Source organism: Geotrypetes seraphini, chromosome 2, assembly GCF_902459505.1.
Source record: "Geotrypetes seraphini chromosome 2, aGeoSer1.1, whole genome shotgun sequence".
Taxonomy (NCBI): domain Eukaryota; kingdom Metazoa; phylum Chordata; class Amphibia; order Gymnophiona; family Dermophiidae; genus Geotrypetes; species Geotrypetes seraphini.
The window spans coordinates 142715942-142737947 of NC_047085.1; the positions used below are offsets into that span (position 1 = coordinate 142715942).

The 22006-nt window shown below is 45.6% G+C and overlaps 1 protein-coding gene across 1 annotated transcript in view; it reads right to left on the bottom strand.

Moving 5' to 3' along the window:
• The window catches only part of GREB1L (GREB1 like retinoic acid receptor coactivator), a 415187-nt gene that overhangs the window by 334009 nt on the left and 59172 nt on the right, over positions 1-22006 (bottom strand).

The following is a 22006-nucleotide window of genomic DNA, read 5'->3' on the forward strand; positions in this document are numbered from 1 at the left end:
AATCACATTTAAAACGTTTCAATAGATGTGACCTTCTGCACAGTACATTTCATACCTCCTGCTTGGTACTGATTTGCCACAGCTGGAAAGCCACGGAAGGTGAGACTTATTTATTAATGGGATTTATCATCTGTCTTTATGAAGAGATTCACCCAAGACAATGTAGAGCAGATATAGACTGATATACTGTTAACACTATGTAAGTTGTTTAACAACGGTAAAATGACAAATATAAGCATGGAGGGGTATAATCAAAAAATACGTCTACCGTATTTTCACGCATATAACGCGCGCGTTATACGCGTTTTTACCTACCGCGCATACCCCTCGCGCGTTATATGCGTGAGCGCGGTATACGAAAGTTTTCAAACATAGTTCCCACCCCGCCCGACGCCCGATTCACCCCCCCAGCAGGACCACTCGCACCCCCACCCCGAACGACCACTCGCACGCGCTCCCACCCGCACCCGCATCCACGATCGGAGCAAGAGGGAGCCCAAGCCCTCTTGCCCGGCCGACTCCCCGACGTCCGATACATCCCCCCCCCCCGGCAGGACCACTCGCACCCCCACCCCGAAGGACCGCCGACTTCCCGACAATATCGGGCCAGAAGGGAGCCCAAACCCTCCTGGCCACGGCGACCCCCTAACCCCACCCCGCACTACATTACGGGCAGGAGGGATCCCAGGCCCTCCTGCCCTCGACGCAAACCCCCCTCCCCCCCAACGACCGTCCCCCCCCAAGAACCTCCGACCGCCCCCCCAGCCGACCCGCGACCCCCCTGGCCGACCCCCACGACCCCCCCACCCCCCTTCCCCGTACCTTTGGAAGTTGGCCGGACAGACGGGAGCCAAACCCGCCTGTCCGGCAGGCAGCCAACGAAGGAATGAGGCCGGATTGGCCCATCCGTCCTAAAGCTCCGCCTACTGGTGGGGCCTAAGGCGCGTGGGCCAATCAGAATAGGCCCTGGAGCCTTAGGTCCCACCTGGGGGCGCGGCCTGAGGCACATGGTCGGGTTGGGCCCATGTGCCTCAGGCCGCGCCCCCAGGTGGGACCTAAGGCTCCAGGGCCTATTCTGATTGGCCCACGCGCCTTAGGCCCCACCAGTAGGCGGAGCTTTAGGACGGATGGGCCAATCCGGCCTCATTCCTTCGTTGGCTGCCTGCCGGACAGGCGGGTTTGGCTCCCGTCTGTCCGGCCAACTTCCAAAGGTACGGGGAAGGGGGGTGGGGGGGTCGTGGGGGTCGCCAGGGGGGTCGCGGGTCGGCTGGGGGAGCGGTCGGAGGTTCTTGGGGGGGGCGGTCGTTGGGGGGGAGGGGGGTTTGCGTCGAGGGCAGGAGGGCCTGGGATCCCTCCTGCCCGTAATGTAGTGCGGGGTGGGGTTAGGGGGTCGCCGTGGCCAGGAGGGTTTGGGCTCCCTTCTGGCCCAACTACCAAAGGTACGGGGAAGGGGGGTGGGGGGGTCGTGTGGGTCGCCAGGGGGGGTCGCGGGTCGGCTGGGGGAGCGGTCGGAGGTTCTTGGGGGGGGCGGTCGTTGGGGGGGAGGGGGGTTTGCGTCGAGGGCAGGAGGGCCTGGGATCCCTCCTGCCCGTAATGTAGTGCGGGGTGGGGGTAGGGGGTCGCCGTGGCCAGGAGGGTTTGGGCTCCCTCCTGGCCCGATATTGTCGGGGAGTCGGCGGTCCTTCGGGGTGGGGGTGCGAATGGTCCTGCCGGGGGGGGGGATGAATCGGACGTCGGGGGGGGGGGTGAACGGAGAGTCGGGACAGCGCACGGAGAGGCGGGGCAGTGCACGGAAGTCAGGGGGGTGAACGGAGAGTCGGGACAGCGCACGGAAAGTCAGGGCAGTGCACGGAAGTCAGGGGGGGTGAACGGAGAGTCGGGACAGCGCACGGAAAGTCAGGGCAGTGCATGGAAGTCAGGGGGGGGTGAACGGAGAGTCGGGACAGCGCACGGAGAGGCGGGGCAGTGCACGGAAGTCAGGGGGGTGAACGGAGAGTCGGGACAGCGCACGGAGAGGCGGGGCAGTGCACGGAAGTCAGGGGGGTGAACGGAGAGTCGGGCAGCATGCGCGGTATAATCGTGAGCGCGTTATACCAAAGTTTTTGTGCTTATCATCGTGATTTCTGCGCGCTATACACGTGTGCGCGTTTTATACGGGTGCGTGTTATTTGCGTGAAAATACGGTAAATCCGTTTTGGGCCTAAGTCACTAGTCGCCCAAAGTCGGCAGTGACGATATACAGCTCCACTTGTATACCGTCTTGAATTGAAAAGGTATGATGGGATATAAATAAAGCTATTATTATTATTATTATTATTATTAAAGTCCATTCTCAAAAAATACATTTAAAATATTTTTTATTTTAGAGAATCGGCTACCTGTACATTCAGCCATTTGATCGTCCAGACTGCTAAGTCATCTACCTTTATACACTATTCTCATCCAAAAATTTGTCCAAGTGAAAAACGCCTAGAACAAGACATTCTGGACGTGGAAGGGGCCAGCAAAGTGATGGACTGGACACCCAGACATGGCAAAAGAGCAGTGGGTCACCTTACAGGGCACTGCTGCGAACTTCACAAAAAGTGAGCCACATAACCATCTCACAAGAACTCCCTTATAGGTCATGGTGAGCCCCCCCAAAACCTACCTGTCTGTAACCCCAATAGCCCTTATGGCTGCAGGTGGCACCTATATGGCAGTACAGTAGGGTTTGGGGGGTTTTAGGAGGTGCACATGTTTCAACATGAGTGGCTTATGGGCCTGGGTCCTCCTCTCTATGGTTCACTAGCCCACCCCCCAGACTACTTAAGCCACCTCTGTGCAGCTCTACTAGGCTTTCCAATGCCAGGTGTTCTGGAGGCAGATATGTGAAGTTTTTATTACAATTTTTATGGTGGGGGGAGTCAGTGATCACTGGGTAAGTGGGGGGGGGTCTGTACTGACTCTCTACAGTGGTTATCTGGTCACTTTGGATACCTTCTGGGCACTTAGACATGGTTTTAAATTGCCTAAGTTGCTACGTATAAGTTCTGTCTAGGCAGCCTCGCTAAACTTTCGGTTATGTACTTGCAATATGACTAAGTCTAGGTCAGCCCATGTTCCGCCCTCACCACTTCTCCTAACAAGCCCCTTTTAGCTCTGGGCATACAGCAGCACTGAAAAGGCCTAAGTCGTTTTTAGATACGTCTAAAACCCAGTTCGATTATCGGCACTTGGATGACTTGTCTTACTGATCATCCAAGTGCTGATTTAGGCCAAATTTTAAACGTATTTCTGTTTCAATTATGAGCCCCATAATATTCAACGAATGGAGAGAAGCAATTTTAAATTTGAGAAATAGTAATGATATTATACATTATCGTAAATATTTATTGAGATTTATATGCATATTAAAAGAGCACAGTAGAAAATTAATATACCAGAAATATATGTCAACGAAATACAAAGGAAATGCCATTAATAGGCAGCATGATATAACATTCATATAACATACTGTAGATATGATACAAAGTCAGTATATATTAGAATATTCAAACAACATAGAAATGAGCATTTTAATAGACAATCTGAAGAAACAAGTACAGGTAAGAAATAGAGACAGAAAAGAGGTGAAACAAAGGTATTGGGATAAATCAAAGGCTGACTAAACTGAAGGCAAATTATACTTACACTTGTGGAACTGGTCTTACGTTACATAAGCAGCAAACTAGTCTAGATAAAAGAATGAGGGGCAGATTCCCAAACCTAAAATGTGCCTTTAACGTGCTCGCTAAACCAGTTTCAGTCAATTTAGCATGCAAGTGTTTTAGCGGTGGATTATCAAAACGGCTTACCGAGATCTTTTCCGAGTTTTCTAGCAGACTTCAATACTACCATGCAAATGTAGTACAATGAGGTGATATTAAAATGATCACTCTGAGCGTTTCTCTAAAATTGTCGAGTGATTCTCTAACTTCGTTGTGCCACATTTGCGATCTAAATTTACAGACAAGTAAGAGCTGTTGTTGCCTTACTTTCTGATCAGTGCCTGAGCACTGATTGACTTAGGCACTAAGAGGATTGACAGCTCAGACCCCCTCCCATGCAAAATAAAATGATATAAAAAAAAAATTGAAGATCAGCCATGTCACAACATGGGACTCTCTCCTGCCGATCTTCAATTTGTTTTTGTTTTAATTATTTTAATTTGCATGAGGGGTTAGCCATGTCACAACAATACTGACATTGCTAACCCCTCATGCAAATTAAAATAATTAAAACAAAAACAAATTGAAGATCGGCAGGAGAGAGTCCCACTCTCTCCTGCTGCATTGCACAATCACCCCACACTACTAACCACCAACCCCCCTCCCCCGCAGTGAGAGAGATGCCCACTCCATTCTGCCACCAAGTAATGTCCCTCCAACACCCCCCCCCGGCAGTGGGAGAAATACCCACTCTCACCACGCACACACACACACACACCCCCGTCCTTGACACTCCCCTCCTGGTGCCTCCGACGACACTGCACCCTCCCCTTTACCTTACTTACGATGGCTGGCTGCAAGGATACCTACTTCCTATGGCCAGCAGACCCGCCTCTTCAAAATGGTGGGTATGCCCCTCCCTGGTGCATCCTTGGATGCACCAGGGAGGGGCCTTAGGCTCTAATTGGCCCATGTTGTTTAAGGCATCTGATACAGATAGGGAGCCCGTGAAGTGATATAAAGAGAGGGAGCCAGTGAAGTGATATAAAGAGATGGGTAACATGAGTATAGTGAGGTTGGTAGAAGATGAGTCGTGCAGCAGAGTTTTGCACAAATTGTAGGGGGGGAGAGGCAGCACAGCGGTGGATCAGTTAGAAGTAGATTGCAGTAATCTCAGCATGTAGAGAAGTAGATCTGGAAGTTATCAGCATATATGTGATACTGGAAACCATGGGAGGAGATAAGGGCACCGAGGGAGGAAGTGAAAAGAAGAGGTCTTTAGACAGAACCCTGGGGTATGCCAGTCGCTAATGGGATAGCAGCAAAGGAGGACCCATCGAGGCATACACTAAGGGCTAGATTCACTAAGCAAACCGATCGGTTTGCGAGCCCTTTGCAACCCGATTTCCCTCCAACCCAATTCATTAATCTCTCCTCCGATCCAATTCCGATCCGTGCATGCAAATGAGGAGAAACAGCATGCAAAGCAGGAAGGACACGATTCACTAATTTTTTCCTGACACACCGACTAGCTGGCCGATCCAAAAACAAGCAACTGGTGAGGACCAGTTGCTTGTTAAAAAACCCTGCTCTCATCCCGATCTCCTGCTCTCTGCCCCGATCTCCTGCTCTCTGCCCTGACTCTCCTGCCCTTCCCTGCAAAGCAGAAGGATGCTCAATCCTTCCTGCTCCAATGCCTCCCGACTCCCCAGCAGGAGGGATGCCAGCAGCGTGCCTGATTTTAAGGCCAAATGGGATAGACACGTGGGATCTATTCACAGAGAAAGGTAGGGGAGGGTCATTGGGGTGGGCAGACTAGATGGGCTGTGGCCCTTATCTGCCGTCTATTTCTATGTTTCTATGTTTCTAACTCCCTCCTGCCACCCACCGGATGCCCCTCTCCCTGTTCCTGGTCCCCACCCATCTCCCTGAACCTTTAACAGAGCAGGAGGGGTGCTCAATCCCTCCTGCAATGAATTTGAGGCCTTAGGCCTTGCCCTGGTGATGCACGGGATGGGGCCTAAGGCCCTGATTGGCTCAGGCACCTGAGGCACCTCAGCCAATCAAGGACTTCCTCAGTGAGTACCTCAGGAAGTCCCTGATTGGCCAAGGGAGGAGCCCTAGGTGCCTGAGCCAGCCTTAGGCCCCGCCCCATACATCACATGATGCACCGGGGTTGAGCCTAAGGCTTCAGACTCGTCGTGGGAGGCATTGGAGCAGGAGGGATTGAGCACCACTCCAGCTCAGTTAAAAGTACGGGGAGGGGGGTGGGAAGGGGATGGTGGGAGGGGAGGGGACCAGGAATGGGGAGGGAGCATCCAGTGGGTGGCAAGAGGGAGTTGGCATCCCTCCTGCTGTTTGTTTTTTGGGTGGTGGGTGGGTGGGGAAGTCGGGAGTGGGACCGATACCAGGGGGAAGTGGGAACCCTCCTGCCATAATTTTAAAGGGTGGCGGCAGGGCACATTTTTTTTGAGGGGGGCTGGGGCACTTGTCAGGAGAGGGAGGAGTGTTAATTTTTTTTTTTTAATCGGGCTGATATTTTGCTAGTGTAAAACACGAAAAATATCTGCCCGATTTAAAAAAAATTTTAAAAGCCGGCAGAAGCCCTGACAGCAGTGACAGGAGGCTGCTTCTCCTGTCACTACTGTCAGGGCTCTAGCGATCCGTGCAGTTAGTTGGGGGCGTGTCAATGAACATCCCCATTTGCATGCAGGCCTTTAGTGAATTTGTCAGTCTGTATGCAAACGGGCATGGATCGGAGGTTAGTGAATCTAGCCCAAAGTGCTCCTACATTTTTTTTTTTTTTTTTTGCAGGGAACATTAGCACATGACCTGCAAAAAAACCCCCTCAAAACTGCCTGATTTTAATGCCATGGTAAATCTGGGCTTTGCATGCTGGAAAGTCCTGTGTTAGAATGCTGTAAGGCCCCTTTAAAAAAAAAATATATATTTTTTATTTTTATTAGGTATTTATATAACACCTATGAAGGTTATCTAAGCGGTTTACAATCAGGTACTCATGCATTTTCCCTATCTGTCCCAGAGGGTTTACTATGTATCTGGGGCAATGGAGGTTTGAGTGATTTGCCCAGGGTCACAAGGAGCAATGCAGGTTTTGAACCCACAACCTCAGGGTACTGAGGCTATAGAGCTAACTATTAGGCCACTTCTTCCTCCAAATTTAGTATTTAGAACATGCCTTTCCAGTGGTGGTTAAAAGTGTGTTACATTCAAGTACATCCTAATTTCCCTTTCCCCAGAGGGTTACAATCTAAAGGGTCCTTGCTAATGGATTTAGTGTATTAAGAGACATAAAGGCCACAGGTATACAATGGGCTGCTAAATCTGACAAGTGCACCTTAGTAAAAGGACCCCTAAATTCATATCTGAGGCAACACAAGGTAAAGTGACTTGCCTAAGGTCACTTCAGTGGAATTTGAACTGGTCTAGCTGGTTCACAGTCTGCTGCTCTAACCACTAGGCTATTCTTCCACGCCACTCTCACTCAAACCAGTGTTATTGACAGACTGTACGCAAGAGACACAATTTGTTCACGGATTCAAGCTATACTCTAATTAATATGCATATGATAGAGGCAGGATGCATTTAAAAATTGTCTCTCTACTGGACTTCAAGATGAAAGCACCATGGAATCACAATAGGCAGGTTATTCCAGTTGGCTAGTGACATTCTAATTGTTCACAAACCCTTAACCTATTGACATGTCTCACTTTAGAAGCCTTCTAGCCCTACGAAATAAGTTCATGTTTAGGTTTATGTCCCCACTGGCATTGCTTCATACTAAATTCTGAACTTTACTACAAGTTTCTGTTTACCAACTCATGGGATTTAGCAGAAGTTTATCTTGCTCTCCAGAAATAAGAAAAACACACTCTTGGTATTTTTCAGAACCTTTAAAAGGGTATGGGTGAGAAGGGAAATCCCTTCAACTTTTCATGCAATCTGAACAGTCCAAGTTCAATCTGAGAGTCACAAATCACTCAACCTGCTTCCAGGAATACCTCTCAGCAGAAAGATACTTCCCCCAAAAAAGTACTGAAAAATGCAGTTTACTAGTGCAAACATGATCTCCCTCTACTAAACACATTTATGCAAGGGGAAAAAGGACAATGTACAGTAAAACCTTGGTATGCAAGACAAACAAAACATTTTATTACATTTTTAACTTGATATACAAGCAATGTCTTGCAATACAAGTACATACAGCGTTTTGTATTAAAGTTTTGGTGTTGTGGAACGAATTGTCTGAGTTTCCATTATTTCTTATGGGGAAATTCGCTTTGCTATACAAGTATTTTGGATTACAAGCATGTTTTTGCAACGAATTATGCTCGTAAACCAAGGTTTTACTGTATAGTTTAATAAGCAACCCACCTTTAAAGAGGTGTTTATTTAGATATTTGTTTCTCATTTGCAGCACTGTAAATCAGGGCTACCCAAGTCTGGTCCTTGAGATCTACAGGCAGGCCAGGTTTTCTGGATATCCACAATGAATATGCATGAGAGAAATTTGCCTGCACTGCCTTCTTGGTATGCAAATCTCTCTCATGCATGTTCATTATGGATATCCAGAAAACCTGGCCTGCTAGTAGATTTCGAGGACCGGACTTGGGTAGCCCTGCTGTAAATGAAACAATTTTTAAAAAATTCTTTCCATTTCAAAATAAACTTCACATTAAGTCTAGTTTTCCTCTCTGTTTCAGTGATATATGACAAAAATCAAGGAAGTATCCTTTCATTCGAAGTAAGCTATTCATCAAGCACCAAAATAGGTCATTACCCTATGAACTCCAACGATCCATTTCCTATTAGCAAAACCTAACAAAAGGCAACTACTCCATTTTGCATTAACTACTTCAAGCCCTTTTAGAGGCAGGCTGGATTTATGCTACAAGCCAGGCCACTTTAGGGTCTGGGCAAAAGGAGACAGCTATCCCTGGCCCCCTACCTATATGTAAAGTCCAGTGAAAGAAATCAATTTTAAAAAGAAAGAGAAAGGGAGTAAAAGATGTGAACGACTCATATAGTATCTGTCCAGCTCTATCAACATTTGGCACATGTAAAACAGTGAAATCTCCTGTAACATCAAAATAAAAAAGGAGGCATATCCACAAAAGTTTGTGTAGGATCCCCCATATGTACTTAAAGAGACCCTGGCTGTATTAAAGCTTAGCAGAAGATTTCACTATTTCACATAAGTATATTTCCCTCACAAAATAAAATGGCTTAATGAATTCACTTCATAGAAGAGTTAACTTGTAAAAACATGTTTGCATGCTTAATACTTTTAAATCAAGTTCTCAGTTACAGCTTCCCTTATACCAGGGGTGGGCAACTCCGGTCCTCGAGGGCCGGAATCCAGTCGGGTTTTCAGGATTTCCTCCATGAATAAGCATGAGATCTATTTGCATGCACTGCTTTCAATGCATATTCATGGGGGAAATCCTGAAAACACGACTGGATTCCAGCACTCGAGGTCCGGAGTTGCCCACCCCTGCCCTAGACCTATAATTTTGCAGCAGCCAGATGGCAAATTTTGGGTGGGACACCGGGTAACATAGATGGATATGACACTTCCTTTCTGCCCCCACCCAGCCCTGCTCCCATCCACTCAGCTAGACTTTAAATTTAAATACCTGAACTGGCAAAGATCTCCAATCCCACCAGCTGGAAACATCCAGCACCCCTGCATGTTCAGTTCCCATGCATGAACTAAGCATGAAAAAGGAAAAAAAAAAACTAAGAATGTGCAGGAAGTTGGCCATAGTAGCTCGGGAATGCTGCCATCACTACCGAGGGGAGTTCTGTCAGCCTTCAGATGTCTTCATCTGGCGGGATCCCTGCCACCTCCACCACTGGTGAACTGCTGTTGTGTGAGCTTGAGCCCAAATTGGGCAGGCCTAGCCATGGCTATACACACTCAAAGAATAGTTGTTAAACTTCAAAACACAGATTCACTCAGGAACTAGGAAGAAGGAGCAAAAGAAAAAATCCAACCAGAAGGAAGAAAAGACAGAACAGAAGAAACCTTCAGCTAAGATTGAAGTTGGGTCTTTATCTACCGTCATTTACTATGTTACTATAATCAGAAAATAATGGGTATATATTGAAGGAACTAAGGCCAGTACTGGGCAGACTTGCAACATCCGTGAGGATGGGCTGGGGAGGGCTTTGATGGCTGGGATGGTTAAGATGGGCTGGAGTGAGCTTTGACAGAGACTCCAGTAGATAGAACCTAAGCACACCACTGGGCAGGGCTCTGGGTTTCTGGCTCAGAAATATATAAGAGAAAGGACCATTTAGACTAAATGGTTAATTTATAGAGCATGTATGGTTGGGCAGACTGGATAGACCATTCTGCTGTCATTTACTGTTACTATTTCTATGCATACAAGTGCCTACATTGTCAGCTAAAAATTTATTGTAATTTAGGAGCTTAAAGGTTATTATGATTATAGGCCTGCTATTTATTTGCCTAGAGACTTATGAGTCTAGCGCTGAAAATAAGTGCAAGGCTCCCAAAATTTTTCCCTGCCTAAATCTGCCCCATTTCACATACTTTTTATGCTCCTATATTTATGAATTTATTTACTTTGTTTTATATCCCATCCTCTCAGGAGAGCCCAGAACGGATTATAAGTTTACAGATTTCTGGGACCATGCTATTGTATTCCCGAAAATTAAGCAATTCAACCCTTCAATAGCCAAATGCTCCAACTATCGTCCGATCGCCAATCTTCCCTTTATCGCCAAGCTGACTGAAAAAAATTGTCTAACCATTTCTCTTCATTTTTTGAAAAAAAACAATGCTCTTCACCCCTACCAAACTGGTTTCCGCCCTCATCATTCAACTGAGCTGTCCTTGATAGGGCTCACTGCGACTATTCTTTATTATCTAGATCACTGTAAACCCATTCTCCTGGTATCCCTGCCTTTGACACAATAGATCATTCTTTACTTCTTCTGAGACTACAAAATTTCAGCATCTCAGGAAATGCATTGAAATGGTTCACCTCCTACTTTGAAAATAGATCCTTGTGAGGGAGGCATGGATTCTCCCTCACGAATGATGTTGTTATATCAGTGGGCAGTAGAGGGCGCTGGCCAATTAGTGTCCAATTACAGGGTCCAAGATGCATTGAGCTCTGTAGTTCAGAGCTCAACCCTCATCCAGCAGGTGGCGCTGAACTGCATGAACAGGCTACCCTAATGAAACCTTGTCCAGGACCACGGTGGAACGTGATTTAGGAGTGATCATTAGCGACGATATGAAAGCTGCCAATCAAGTAGAGAAGGCATCGTCCAAGGCAAGACAAATGATGGGCTGTATCCGTAGGGGTTTTGTCAGCAGAAAACCTGAAGTCATAATGCCGCTGTACAGATCCATGGTGAGACCTCATCTCGAGTATTGTGTTCAATTCTGGAGACCACACTACCGAAAAGATGTGTTGAGAATTGAGTCGGTTCAGCGAATGGCTACCAGAATGGTTTTGGGGCTCAGGGAACTCACGTACGAAGAAAGGTTAAAAAAACTGCGGATGTACTCACTGGAGGAGCGAAGAGAGAGAGGGGACATGATTGAGACCTTTAAGTATATTACTGGGCGTATAGAGGTGAAAGATGATATCTTCAATCTTATAGGGCCCTCAGTAACCAGAGGTCACTCGCTGAAAATCAGGGGAGGGAAATTTAAGGGTGATGCGAGGAAGTACTTCTTCACTGAAAGGGTGGTAGATCATTGGAACGAGCTGCCTCAGAGGGTGATTGAGGCCAGCAGCGTGTTAGATTTCAAGAGAAAATGGGATATTCATGTGGGATCTCTGGGAGAGTAGGAGTCAGGGGGTGGGTCATTGGTATGGGCAGACTCGATGGGCTGTAGCCCTTTTCTGCCGTCAATTTCTATGTTTCTATGTTTCTATGTTAATGAGTCATGGAGTGGAACCCAGGCAGGAAGAGCTTCATATGCCCAGTCTGGGATTCATTCTGGGAGGTAAACGTGAGAGACCCTGTGAAAGGGTCACCTGTGGGAAGGTGACAGCCTACACAAAGAGACTTCCCTGAGCAGAGAAGGCTCAGAAGCCATGGATTAAGAAGAACCCCGGGGGAAGCTGAGAAGACTGATAAGGATTGCTTGGAAGAGCTGGTATGGTGAGTGGTGTTGTGCTTGGCTGGATGACAAGCCTGCCAAATGTATTGGAAGCTTGGATAGTAAAGGTGCTGGCTAAGGTAAGCCAATTATTATTTGGTTGAGGCTGTGTGCTGAAGAACCTAACGCTGCTGGGAAAGGAGTAATTAATATCTGGTGTGGCTGAGGTTAGCCATGTAGGTTTTGAAATTGCTGAGAGCTGATTAACTGATTAACTGATTAACTGTGTTTGTGTCAATGTGTGGCAGTGTCTTGCTGAGTGGTGTTCGTTGTTGTTGCATGTTTTTGTGTGCCGCTGCAAGAATGTCGGCGCTTGAATTACAGCAACGAACAAACATTAAATTTCTTGTTAAACTTGGCACGAGTGGAACTGAAATTAGGGAAATGTTTATGAGGATAATGCTATGAATAAAACGGCAGTGTACAAATGGATTAAATGTTTTACTGAGGGGAGAGAAAGCATCACTGATGAAGAAAAGGCAGAACTGACGAAAACATTACAGACTTTCATCGAATTGTGCACCAAAGTCATCGGCTGACTGTGAGAAGCATAGCAGATCAAGTAAACATCGATAGAAATATAGTTAGGAAAATCTTATCAGAAAATCTTGGCATGAAAAAAGAGTGTGCAAAATGGTCCCGAAGGAGCTCACTAATGAACAAAAGCAAAGGAGAGTCGAAGTATACCAAAACCTTTTGGAGAGGCAAGATGATGTTTAGGGCCATGTTATCTGCGGTGATGAAACACGGGTGTACCAATACGACCCTGAAACAAAGCATCAAAGTGCACAATGGAAGTCAGCCGATTCTCCATGATCAAAAAAGTTCTGCCAATACGACCCTGAAACAAAGCATCAAAGTGCACAATGGAAGTCAGCCGATTCTCCATGATCAAAAAAGTTCTGCCAATCCAAATCAAGAGTCAAAACGATGTTGCTAACCTTTTTTGATATCAGAGGGATTGTTCATTATGAATTTGTATCAACTGGACAAACAGTTAATTAAGTTTACTATTTGGAAGTGCTGAAAAGGCTGCTTGAAAAAGTTAGAGAAAAACAACCTGATATTTTTACCAACAACGCATGGTTCTTGCATCACGACAATGCACCAGTTCACACGGCACTGTGAGGGAGTTTTTAGCTAGAAAACAAATAACTGTATTAGAACACCCTCTCTACTCACCTGATCTGGCCCCCATTTACTTTTTTTTTACCCGAAGATAAAGGAAATATTGAAAGGAAGACATTTTGATGACAATCAGGACATCAAGGGGGTAATATGAAGACAGCTCTGATTGGCATTCCAGAAAGAGAGTTCCAAAATTGGTTTAAATGATGGACTAAGTGCTGGCATCGGTGCTTAGCTTCCCAAGGTGCTTAGCTTCGAAGGTGACTATAGTGATATTCAGCAATGAGGTATGTAGCACTTTTTCTAGGATGAGTTCGCAAACTTAATTGTCACTTCTCGTATATTTTATATAGTAAATACTTTAAACACAAAAAGGAGGTGTTCGAGCATATGGATCTGTAGACAGGTAAGACTTCAAGGATAGAACCAATTCAAAACTCTAGATACAAAAATAGCTTCTTTTTTTGTTAGAAAAAAGAATAGCAAAAACCTTTCTATTAGGCTAGTGCTAAAAAAAAAAAAAAAGCCCTTTGGAAATATTCATTTATACAAAGTTTTCAAATGAAGTTCATTCAAGGCCACATTCCACTTACAGAAGTGGTTATTCAAAGTGAAGCAGCTGTGTTGAAGTAATCAGTGTTTACAAGCTAGGAGAAATATTTTATTTAAAACTCTCTTTGTGCGCCCCAGTTGAGAAACTTCTAGCTATATGCAATCAATATAAAAGTACCATGGCATGAACTGCTTCATGTGTGGAATGTGGCATATGGGGTTTTATTTGTCTTTCTGATTTGTTTGGGGGGCTTTTGTGTCATGGTAAGCATCTGAAGCTTATTTTATCTCCTGACTATAATTCTTCAGAATACAAATACCGTATATACTTGAATATAAACCGGGATTTTTGGGTCCAAAAATTAGCCCAAAAATGGGGGTCCCGGTTTATATTCGGGTCAATGCCCCTTTCCAGAATTTTTTAAGGCTGCCGCAGCCAGGCTCTGTCCCCCTCCTCATCGCTGCCCTATCTTCCTACCTCTGCTGATCTGGCGGAGGTGCAGCGGGTCCTCTGCCGATCATTGATGGAGGTGCAGCGGGCAGGAGCAAGCTTTCTGAACTCCTGCCCCGCTGCTAATCAGCTGCGTGGATCCACTTAATCCAAATCAGCAGCACGAGCAGCAGCGCAATTTGGCACCGAGCGGCTTCCTTACTGGAGGGGAAGATGGAAGGATGCTGGGTGCAGAGCCTGACAGGGGAGGGGAGGATGGAAGGGTGCTGGGAGCAGAACCTGACAAGGGAGGGGAAGATGGAAGGGTGCTGGGTGCAGAGCCTGACAGGGGAGGGGAGGAAGGAAGGGGGCTGGGTGCAGAGCCTGACGGGGCAGGACACTTGAATGTTAAGCTGCCTGACTTATTTTCAAGTCAACCATTTTTCCTCCTTTTTGGGGGGAAAAAGGGGGTCTCGACTCATATTCGGATTGACTTATATTCAATTATATACATTAAGTACCATATATTTAACATTCACTAATTGTCTGTGAACCAATTTAATGAGTCTTTCCAGATCTGAAACTTAGAAAATGCAATGAAGACTTAAATTAGCGTGAGCCTTTTCAATTATAATGCTCAATTTAGGGGGTTTTTTTTTAATCTTTTATTTTTTCATATTTAAATCACTGCAACATCATGCTGAGTTCTTGCCTGCCTTTACTCTCACATTCCATGCACAAATAAAGAGGTCTGTCCCATTGAGAAGGCCGGTGGTTGTAAAAATTGAAAGTTCTTGGGATTAAGGTCTATAGGGGGAGGGGGGGCAGCAGCAGAGCCAGTTGGCCCAAGTCTTATACAGGAAAGGGGTCTCTGGAAATAAATGTTAATTTCATGTTCAGTTAAAAAATGCATATGAAAAATATCAGTTGCTGACCACTTCTACAGCTAAAAATCTTCCCAATATCCACTAACAGCAGCAAGGCAGGATTAAGGCACATGCAAACTAGGCAAAGCCTATGGCCCAAATTTTCAAGGCGGCCTTCTCAGATTTGCTAATTCAAAACAGAATTTTACCCTTGAAAGTCAGCTGCTAGCAGAAAGAAGACAGGAGAGAGAGACCAGAGCTACTGCTGCTAGCAGAGGTCTGTTTATCCCCACCCCCTCCACATACATTGTCCTCCAGTTGGCAGGAGTCAGTAAACAGTACTGCTTCTTACTCTACTCGTTTTCTCCTATTTGCAGGGGTTTTAAATTGCATTCCATTATAACTGGGGTCCAACATGCTTATTTGCCTAGGGCCCAGCAAAAGATTAATCCTGCTCTGAACAGGGGGCAAATGATTGCCACACTTACTTTTTTCCTCAGCTATCTAACACATTTTTTTTATCATCTACTGTTTTTTGTGTGTGTTTTTTTTACCTTGAAGCAAGCCTATGCTTAACCAAACATGACATTGAACTGGACTGGAAGCCTTGCAGCAAACATGCTGATGTGATCAATGAACACACAGGAATAGATTCATTTTGGAGTTAATATTAAGAGGTAACAGTCATTGTATTAAACTGGTTTGGTTTCTTTATGTAATTTATATATATTTTGGTTTATTGTAATCCACATTAGGACCTCTGTGTCAGAGACAGAAAATCAAGTTCTTTTTTTTTTTAATTCAAAAAGTTTTATTTATTTTCAAGCATAAAGTAAACAATAAGTAATGGTTATGTCACAACAGAGCAATCAGAAAACAGTAATAAAAATTGTATACAAAGCTTCACAAAGGATTATACATCAAAATGTTATAAGCAAGCGGTTAGCTATCAGCGAGGAATAATAATGATGACACTATCGATATACTTATAATCATGAGAAAATATACATGAGTTATGAAACCAAGCACATAAACACATAAAGCGGGCCAAGGTTATGCATGGAGACCCCTATCACAATAGGTTAATATAGGTGACCAAATCTTACAATAAGAATGGAATGTATTGCATTGTTCAGCATTGATTTTTTTCATATTTAGCTGATAAACATACAGAGTTCCACCATACATTATATTCAACATTAGCCAGGTTTTTCCAATTATAAAGGACATTCCGGAGGGCCAATGCTGTTAATATGAGGAAAAGTTGGGCCTCAAAATAATCATGAATATGAGTGCCTTCATAGTTACCAAACAATATAAGAAAAAAGTCAAGGTCAGTTTGCAGAGAAAAAAATATCAGAGATAGTACGCCAGACACTATTCCAGTAATCTTGAAGTAAGGGGCAATGAAAAAGCAAATGAAGTAAAGTACCAGTATGGGTACCACATGACCAACACGGTTCACAGACAGTAACGTGGAAGACAAAGGTGCGCGCCGACAACTGAGCGCAAGATGGAGGTGCGCGCCGAAGAAAAAGACTGTTTTTAGGGGCTGCGACGGGGGGTTTTGTTGGGGAGGCCCCCCCCCCACTTTACTTAATACAGATCGCGGCGGCGTTGTGGGGGGTTTGGGGGGTTGTAACCCCCCCACATTTTTGTGAAAGTGTAACTTTTTCCCTAAAAACAGGGAAAAAGTTAAGTTTTCAGTAAAATATGGGGGGTTACAACCCCCCAAACCCCCCACAACGCCCCCACAACGCGATCTGTATAAAGTAAAGTGGGGGGGTTCCCCCCCACACACCCCCACACCCCCCGTCATAGCCCCTAAAAATAGTCTTTTTCTTCAGCGCGCACCTCCGCGCTGCACTCAGTTGTCTGCTCGCGCCTTTGTCCCGGCGTGCTTTTGACCTGACACCGACCAACACATAGAAGGTAAAGTAGCATTAATCTTGTTGGAGAGTACAGAAGTCCATGTGGCCCTATGTATTAAAAAAATACATCGATTGGAGCAAAGAAGAGGATTTAAGAGATTTAAAGCAATGCGTCTGTATTTTTGACCAGGAATCGCCATTTGCTAAAAAGTGTAGATCATCAAACCATTTTAAAGAAAATCAAGTTTTAACAATAAATAAATACCAGAAATATGCTGAGCATTAACTAAACATTGTACTTAACATAACAGATATAAGCCTTACTGGGCCAGACCAGTGGTGATCCATCTAGCCAAGTATCCCGTCTTCACAATGGCCAATCCAGGTCACAAGTACCTGGCAAAAGTCCATGTATTGTAAGAGCCCAAACAAATAGGTCCATTGCACCTTATCAAAAGCTTTTTCAGCATCGAGGCTGACAAGAACTGCTGAATAGAGTGCCTGTGGCTAGTGACATAGTAAGGGGGAGTGGACCGCCCCAGGCACTGTGTTGGCACCTCTCCAACTCACTCCACCACACTTGTGCCATCCCTCCCTCCCCACCCCATACCTCTGTATGCTACTTCTCCTGCCTGCTGCTCACGCCAGCCTGGTTCCCCTCTGAATCACTTCAAGGTCACTAGGCCAGGAATTGACATCAAAGAAAAAGCCAACCCTGGCACAAGGAGAATGCTGGAGAAGCCACTTGCACTAGAAGATTTAGAGGTGCGGGGGGGGGGAGGGAGAGCGTGAGTGTGAAGTGGGGGGCACAGAGAGGAGGGTGTGGGGGAATGAGGAGGGCACCGCCTACCCTTACCTCGCCACTGCCTGTGACAATGCGCAACTGACATCAATACCCTGCACGTATTAACTACAGACTGATTGCCCTTGACAAAACCCAGCTGCTCTTGACAGATAATTTCAGGGAGAACACTCGCCAAGCGGTCCGCCAAGATACAAGATAAGAGTTTTAAATTGACATTTAACGTGGAGATGCCTCTCAGTTGTTTAGGCTTCCCCTTCCGGCTCTGCGCATGTGTGAGTGTCGCTCTTACAGTGAGCAATCAGATGGGAGAGATGGGAATTATGATGAACCTCCCGCACAAATGATTTGCATGCAAAACTTTTAGTGTATCAATAGCTCTTTTAAAATTGGCCAAAAATCGGATCGGAGCGGACCCGACCCAAGTGATTTTACCAATCCTATTTAGTGCATCTAGCCCTAGGTGCATATTGCATACAACTTTGTGCTAAGCACCTACCAAGTTGTGTGCCTTTCAGTTGACTCCAATTATGAGGTGTTACATGCCAATTATTGGCGCTGATTATGCCTATTAATCAATTAAGTTAGATGTCTACATTGGCTAGGTGTGCTAATGCAGTTGCCTAACCTTAGGCAGACTTCACAGAATTTGGGGATTAGTGCTCATACATTATTTATCTATTTATAAAATTTATACACCGCCTAGAACCTAGGCAGCCTCTTGAGAATTACTCTCTATATAACTCCACATGCAATTTTTGTTAAGCACACTTATCTTCTATATATACCTCCTTTCCATACACTAATGCTATCTGTTAACGATGTTTTAACATGTGTTGCGTTGGCAATGGAAGTAGCATATTATGTTTTTGTGTGTACTGTTATTTTAACTGAATTTTTTTTAGTGCTGTAATTGTCTATTGCCAATACCTGTTATTCTTGCTGTACACCACTGAGTATCTTCAGAAAGGCAGTAAATAATAATAAACAACTACATTCTACAGAGATAGAAACATAGAAACATAGAAAATGACGGCAGAAAAGGGCCACGGCCCATCTAGTCTGCCCACACTAATGGCCCACCCCCTAACTACCTCCATGAAGAGATCCCACATGCCAATCCCATCTTTTCTTAAAATCTGGCACGCTGCTGGCCTCAATTACCTGTTGTGGAAGATTATTCCAGCGGTCAACCACCCTTTCGGTGAAGAAATATTTTCTGGTGTCGCCATGAAATTTCCCACCCCTGATTTTCAACGGATGCCCTCTTGTTGCCGCTGTGGGTCCTTTAAGGAAAAAGAGATCCTCTTCCACCTCGATACGGCCCGTGACATATTTGATGTCGCTCCTCATTTTATACTCTCTCCCAATTCATCAAATTCCTTCTCTGGAGTAGCATTCTTTGGCCAGGGGCCAGCCACCAAGATTCCTTCCAGAATCCTCCAATCATGGGCCCTTAATCTGGCCAATAGGTGTTGTCATCATGCAATAACCCGGAGTCTCTCTTCCCAGGATCAGGTTGGGAAGTGGTCACTTTACCTAGAAATCAAAGTCTGGCTCTCCCACATGGCAGGACAAAGCACTGGCACTGAACCAGCCAATATATCATGTCATTTTTTTTTCTTTAAATCACTCAGCACTCGGATCTCTGTTACTGATGAAATTCAAGATTGTCCAATAAGAACTCAAGCTGTCTTTCAGCCCTTATTTCTGCCTCGGGGTATTAGTGTCAGGAATGTGGTTTAAAATGGTGCTTTTCCAGCTCCTACCTGCCTCTCCTTCCATGCTTACAAAAGAAAGGGATGGCTACAAGGCTGAAAACTCCTCTCACATTTGAAATTAAACCTGTCTGTAAACCCTCTGAAAAGATCTTCTACAAAGCTCTGAGACACATTTCTGTTATAGAGGAGTCTTTGTAAACTCTGGCAGATATTACCTTATTCAGATATGAGCCAAATAAAATGTTTTCCTTTCCATGCCAAAAGCCATTAAATGTGCTTTAGAGAAAAAGTTCACTAACTACTGCAATAAATTCATAAATTCTTTATAGACATTTCCATGTGCTATTGCAAGGATGCTGTTTTCTTTACAGAAAAAGCCATGTACTTGGATAATCTTTAAAAAATATTACTCACCTATAGCTACCCTGATCAACTTTGCAGGGCATTTTAACATGGCTACTCTGCAGTTCAAGTGAGTTGACTTTTTTTCTCTGTGATCCTATATTAGAGGGTTAATAGAGAGACATCCTTCATTTGGATGGTGTCCAGAGAACAGGCTCCTTTGTCTCTAATACAATATAGTAAGCAATTATTTCTGATTCTAAAAATAAGAACTTCCTGACCACCTTTGCCACAGAACTCTCAAATTGACCCAATTTCTCAATCTGATATTTATCCAGTCAACACTACAGTATATAAGAACATAAGCGTTGCCATACTGAATGTTTTTCAAGTCCTGTCTCCACCTCCAACTATCAATCCAGATCACAAGTACCTGGTATGATCCCAAAAGAGTAAAACAGGCCTTCGCAGTACGTTTCCTCTGTCGCGGTCCCACCCCTGATGTCAGAAGAGGGGGTGGGAGTGCGGCAGAGGGAACGTGCTGCGGAGGCTGATGGCAGCCTGCTAGGATCGCTACAGCACCGGCGATCCTCTGCAGGCTGTCATAATTAGCTTTGAATGTGAGACCGGGAGGCCAGGGGGGAAGCCAGAGGATACTAGAGATAAGGGGGAAACATGCCAGCCTTCAATGGGGGGGACACCTAAATCCACGGAGCCGAGGGTACCCAGCACTGGTGCCTATGCAGCACTTCCCAACATGCAGGCCTTTGGGGGGCCCCCTGGTGTAAAAGTACATGGAGGGAGGGAAGGGAGGCTCAAAGAGACGTGCATATGCTGGACTGAGGGGGGGAGGGAAGGAAAGAAAATTGTTGCAGGAGGAGGAGAGTGATGAAAGAGGAAGAAATGGACATGGGGTGGAGGAGAGGGAGAAATGGTACATGGGGAGAGAGCATGTTGGGTTGGGGGTGGAAAAGAGAGACGTCACTTGAGGAAAGAGGCGAGGAGAGAGAGAGAGAGAAAAAAAAAAAAAGCATGCAGGAGGCAGAAATTGTTGGATTCATGGAGAGGACGAGATGGATGGAGAGGATAGAAAAGAGGGAAGGAGAAATGTCATATTCGGGGGAAGGGGGAGAGGGCAGAGAGTGAAAAGTTGGACTCATGGAGAGAAGTTGGTTAGGGGAGGGAAGGAGGACCGGAGGAGAAGCAGCATGCAGGAGGAAGAGAGAATGAAATGTTGGACTGGTGGAAAGGAAGGAGAAATGCTGGACTGGGAGAGGAGCCAGAAAGGAGGAAGGGAAGGGAAATGGACTGCAGAGGGCAGAAAGGAGGAAGGGAGACAGAAATGTTACACTGGCTGCTTTGCGTTCCCGTCATAGTCTCGAGAGACTACGGGAACTCATGGCAGCCATTTGCTATGAGTGATCTGCATGGGGCAGGAGCGTAGGAAAATCGCTCCTGCCCCGAAAGCCTGCTAGACCAGGTAAGGTCTGGGATGCCGGGAGGGAGGCAGGAAGGTCCAGAATGAGGTGGGGTGGATCAGAGCCGGCCGAAAAGTTATTTGCGGTTTTTCACAATTTGCGGTCCAGCTCTGCACCTACCACCGTGGATACGGAGGAAGAAGTGTAGTAGTAGTAGAGAGAGATGCCAGATTATGGGAAGGAGAGGAGATAAATGCCAGACTGAGAAGGGGGGGGGGAAGAAGGAGAGAAATGTTGGACTACTGGGGGGGAAGGAGGGAAGGAGAGAGATGACAGACCATGAAAACGGGAGCGAGAGAGAGCGAGCTAGGAAGGGAAGGTAAGACATGGAAAAGTAGATTTTGAGAAGAAAGCAGAAAAATTGAATGTTAAATTAATGTCAAAGATGGATGCAAGGCAGAAAGTGGAGAAGGAGAGAAAAACAATCAAGGGATAAGAAGACACTGGAAACATAGGGCCTGTTTTACAAAGCCGCGCTAGCGGCTACTGCGCAGTAACGGCCCCAAAGCCCATAGAGATATAAAGGGCTTTGGGGCTGTTGCCACGTGGCAGCTGCTAGCACAGAAAAATAAAGTCACCAGACAACAAAGGTAGGGGAAATGATTTTATTTTCAATATACTGATTGAAATGTGTCAGTTTTGAGAATTTATATCTGCTGTGTATATTGTGTGTATATGAAAAATGAATGGAAAAAATTGCATTACAATTAGTAAATTGGATGGAATCTGGGGCACAGCTTGGGTGGGCCTAGGGAGGTCTGTGGTTGGGGTACTCAGTTGATATTTGTTAGACTTAGGGGATACTTAGCTTGAAGTAGTTGAGAAAGACTGATGTAAGCAATCAGCCAGCGCCTCTACTTCTCTCCGGCCCTCTTCCCTGCTGGCACCCCCTACTGGCATCTCAGGGCCCATCTGGAGGGCCTCTGTGCATATACGGACGTCGACGTGATGATGTCACAC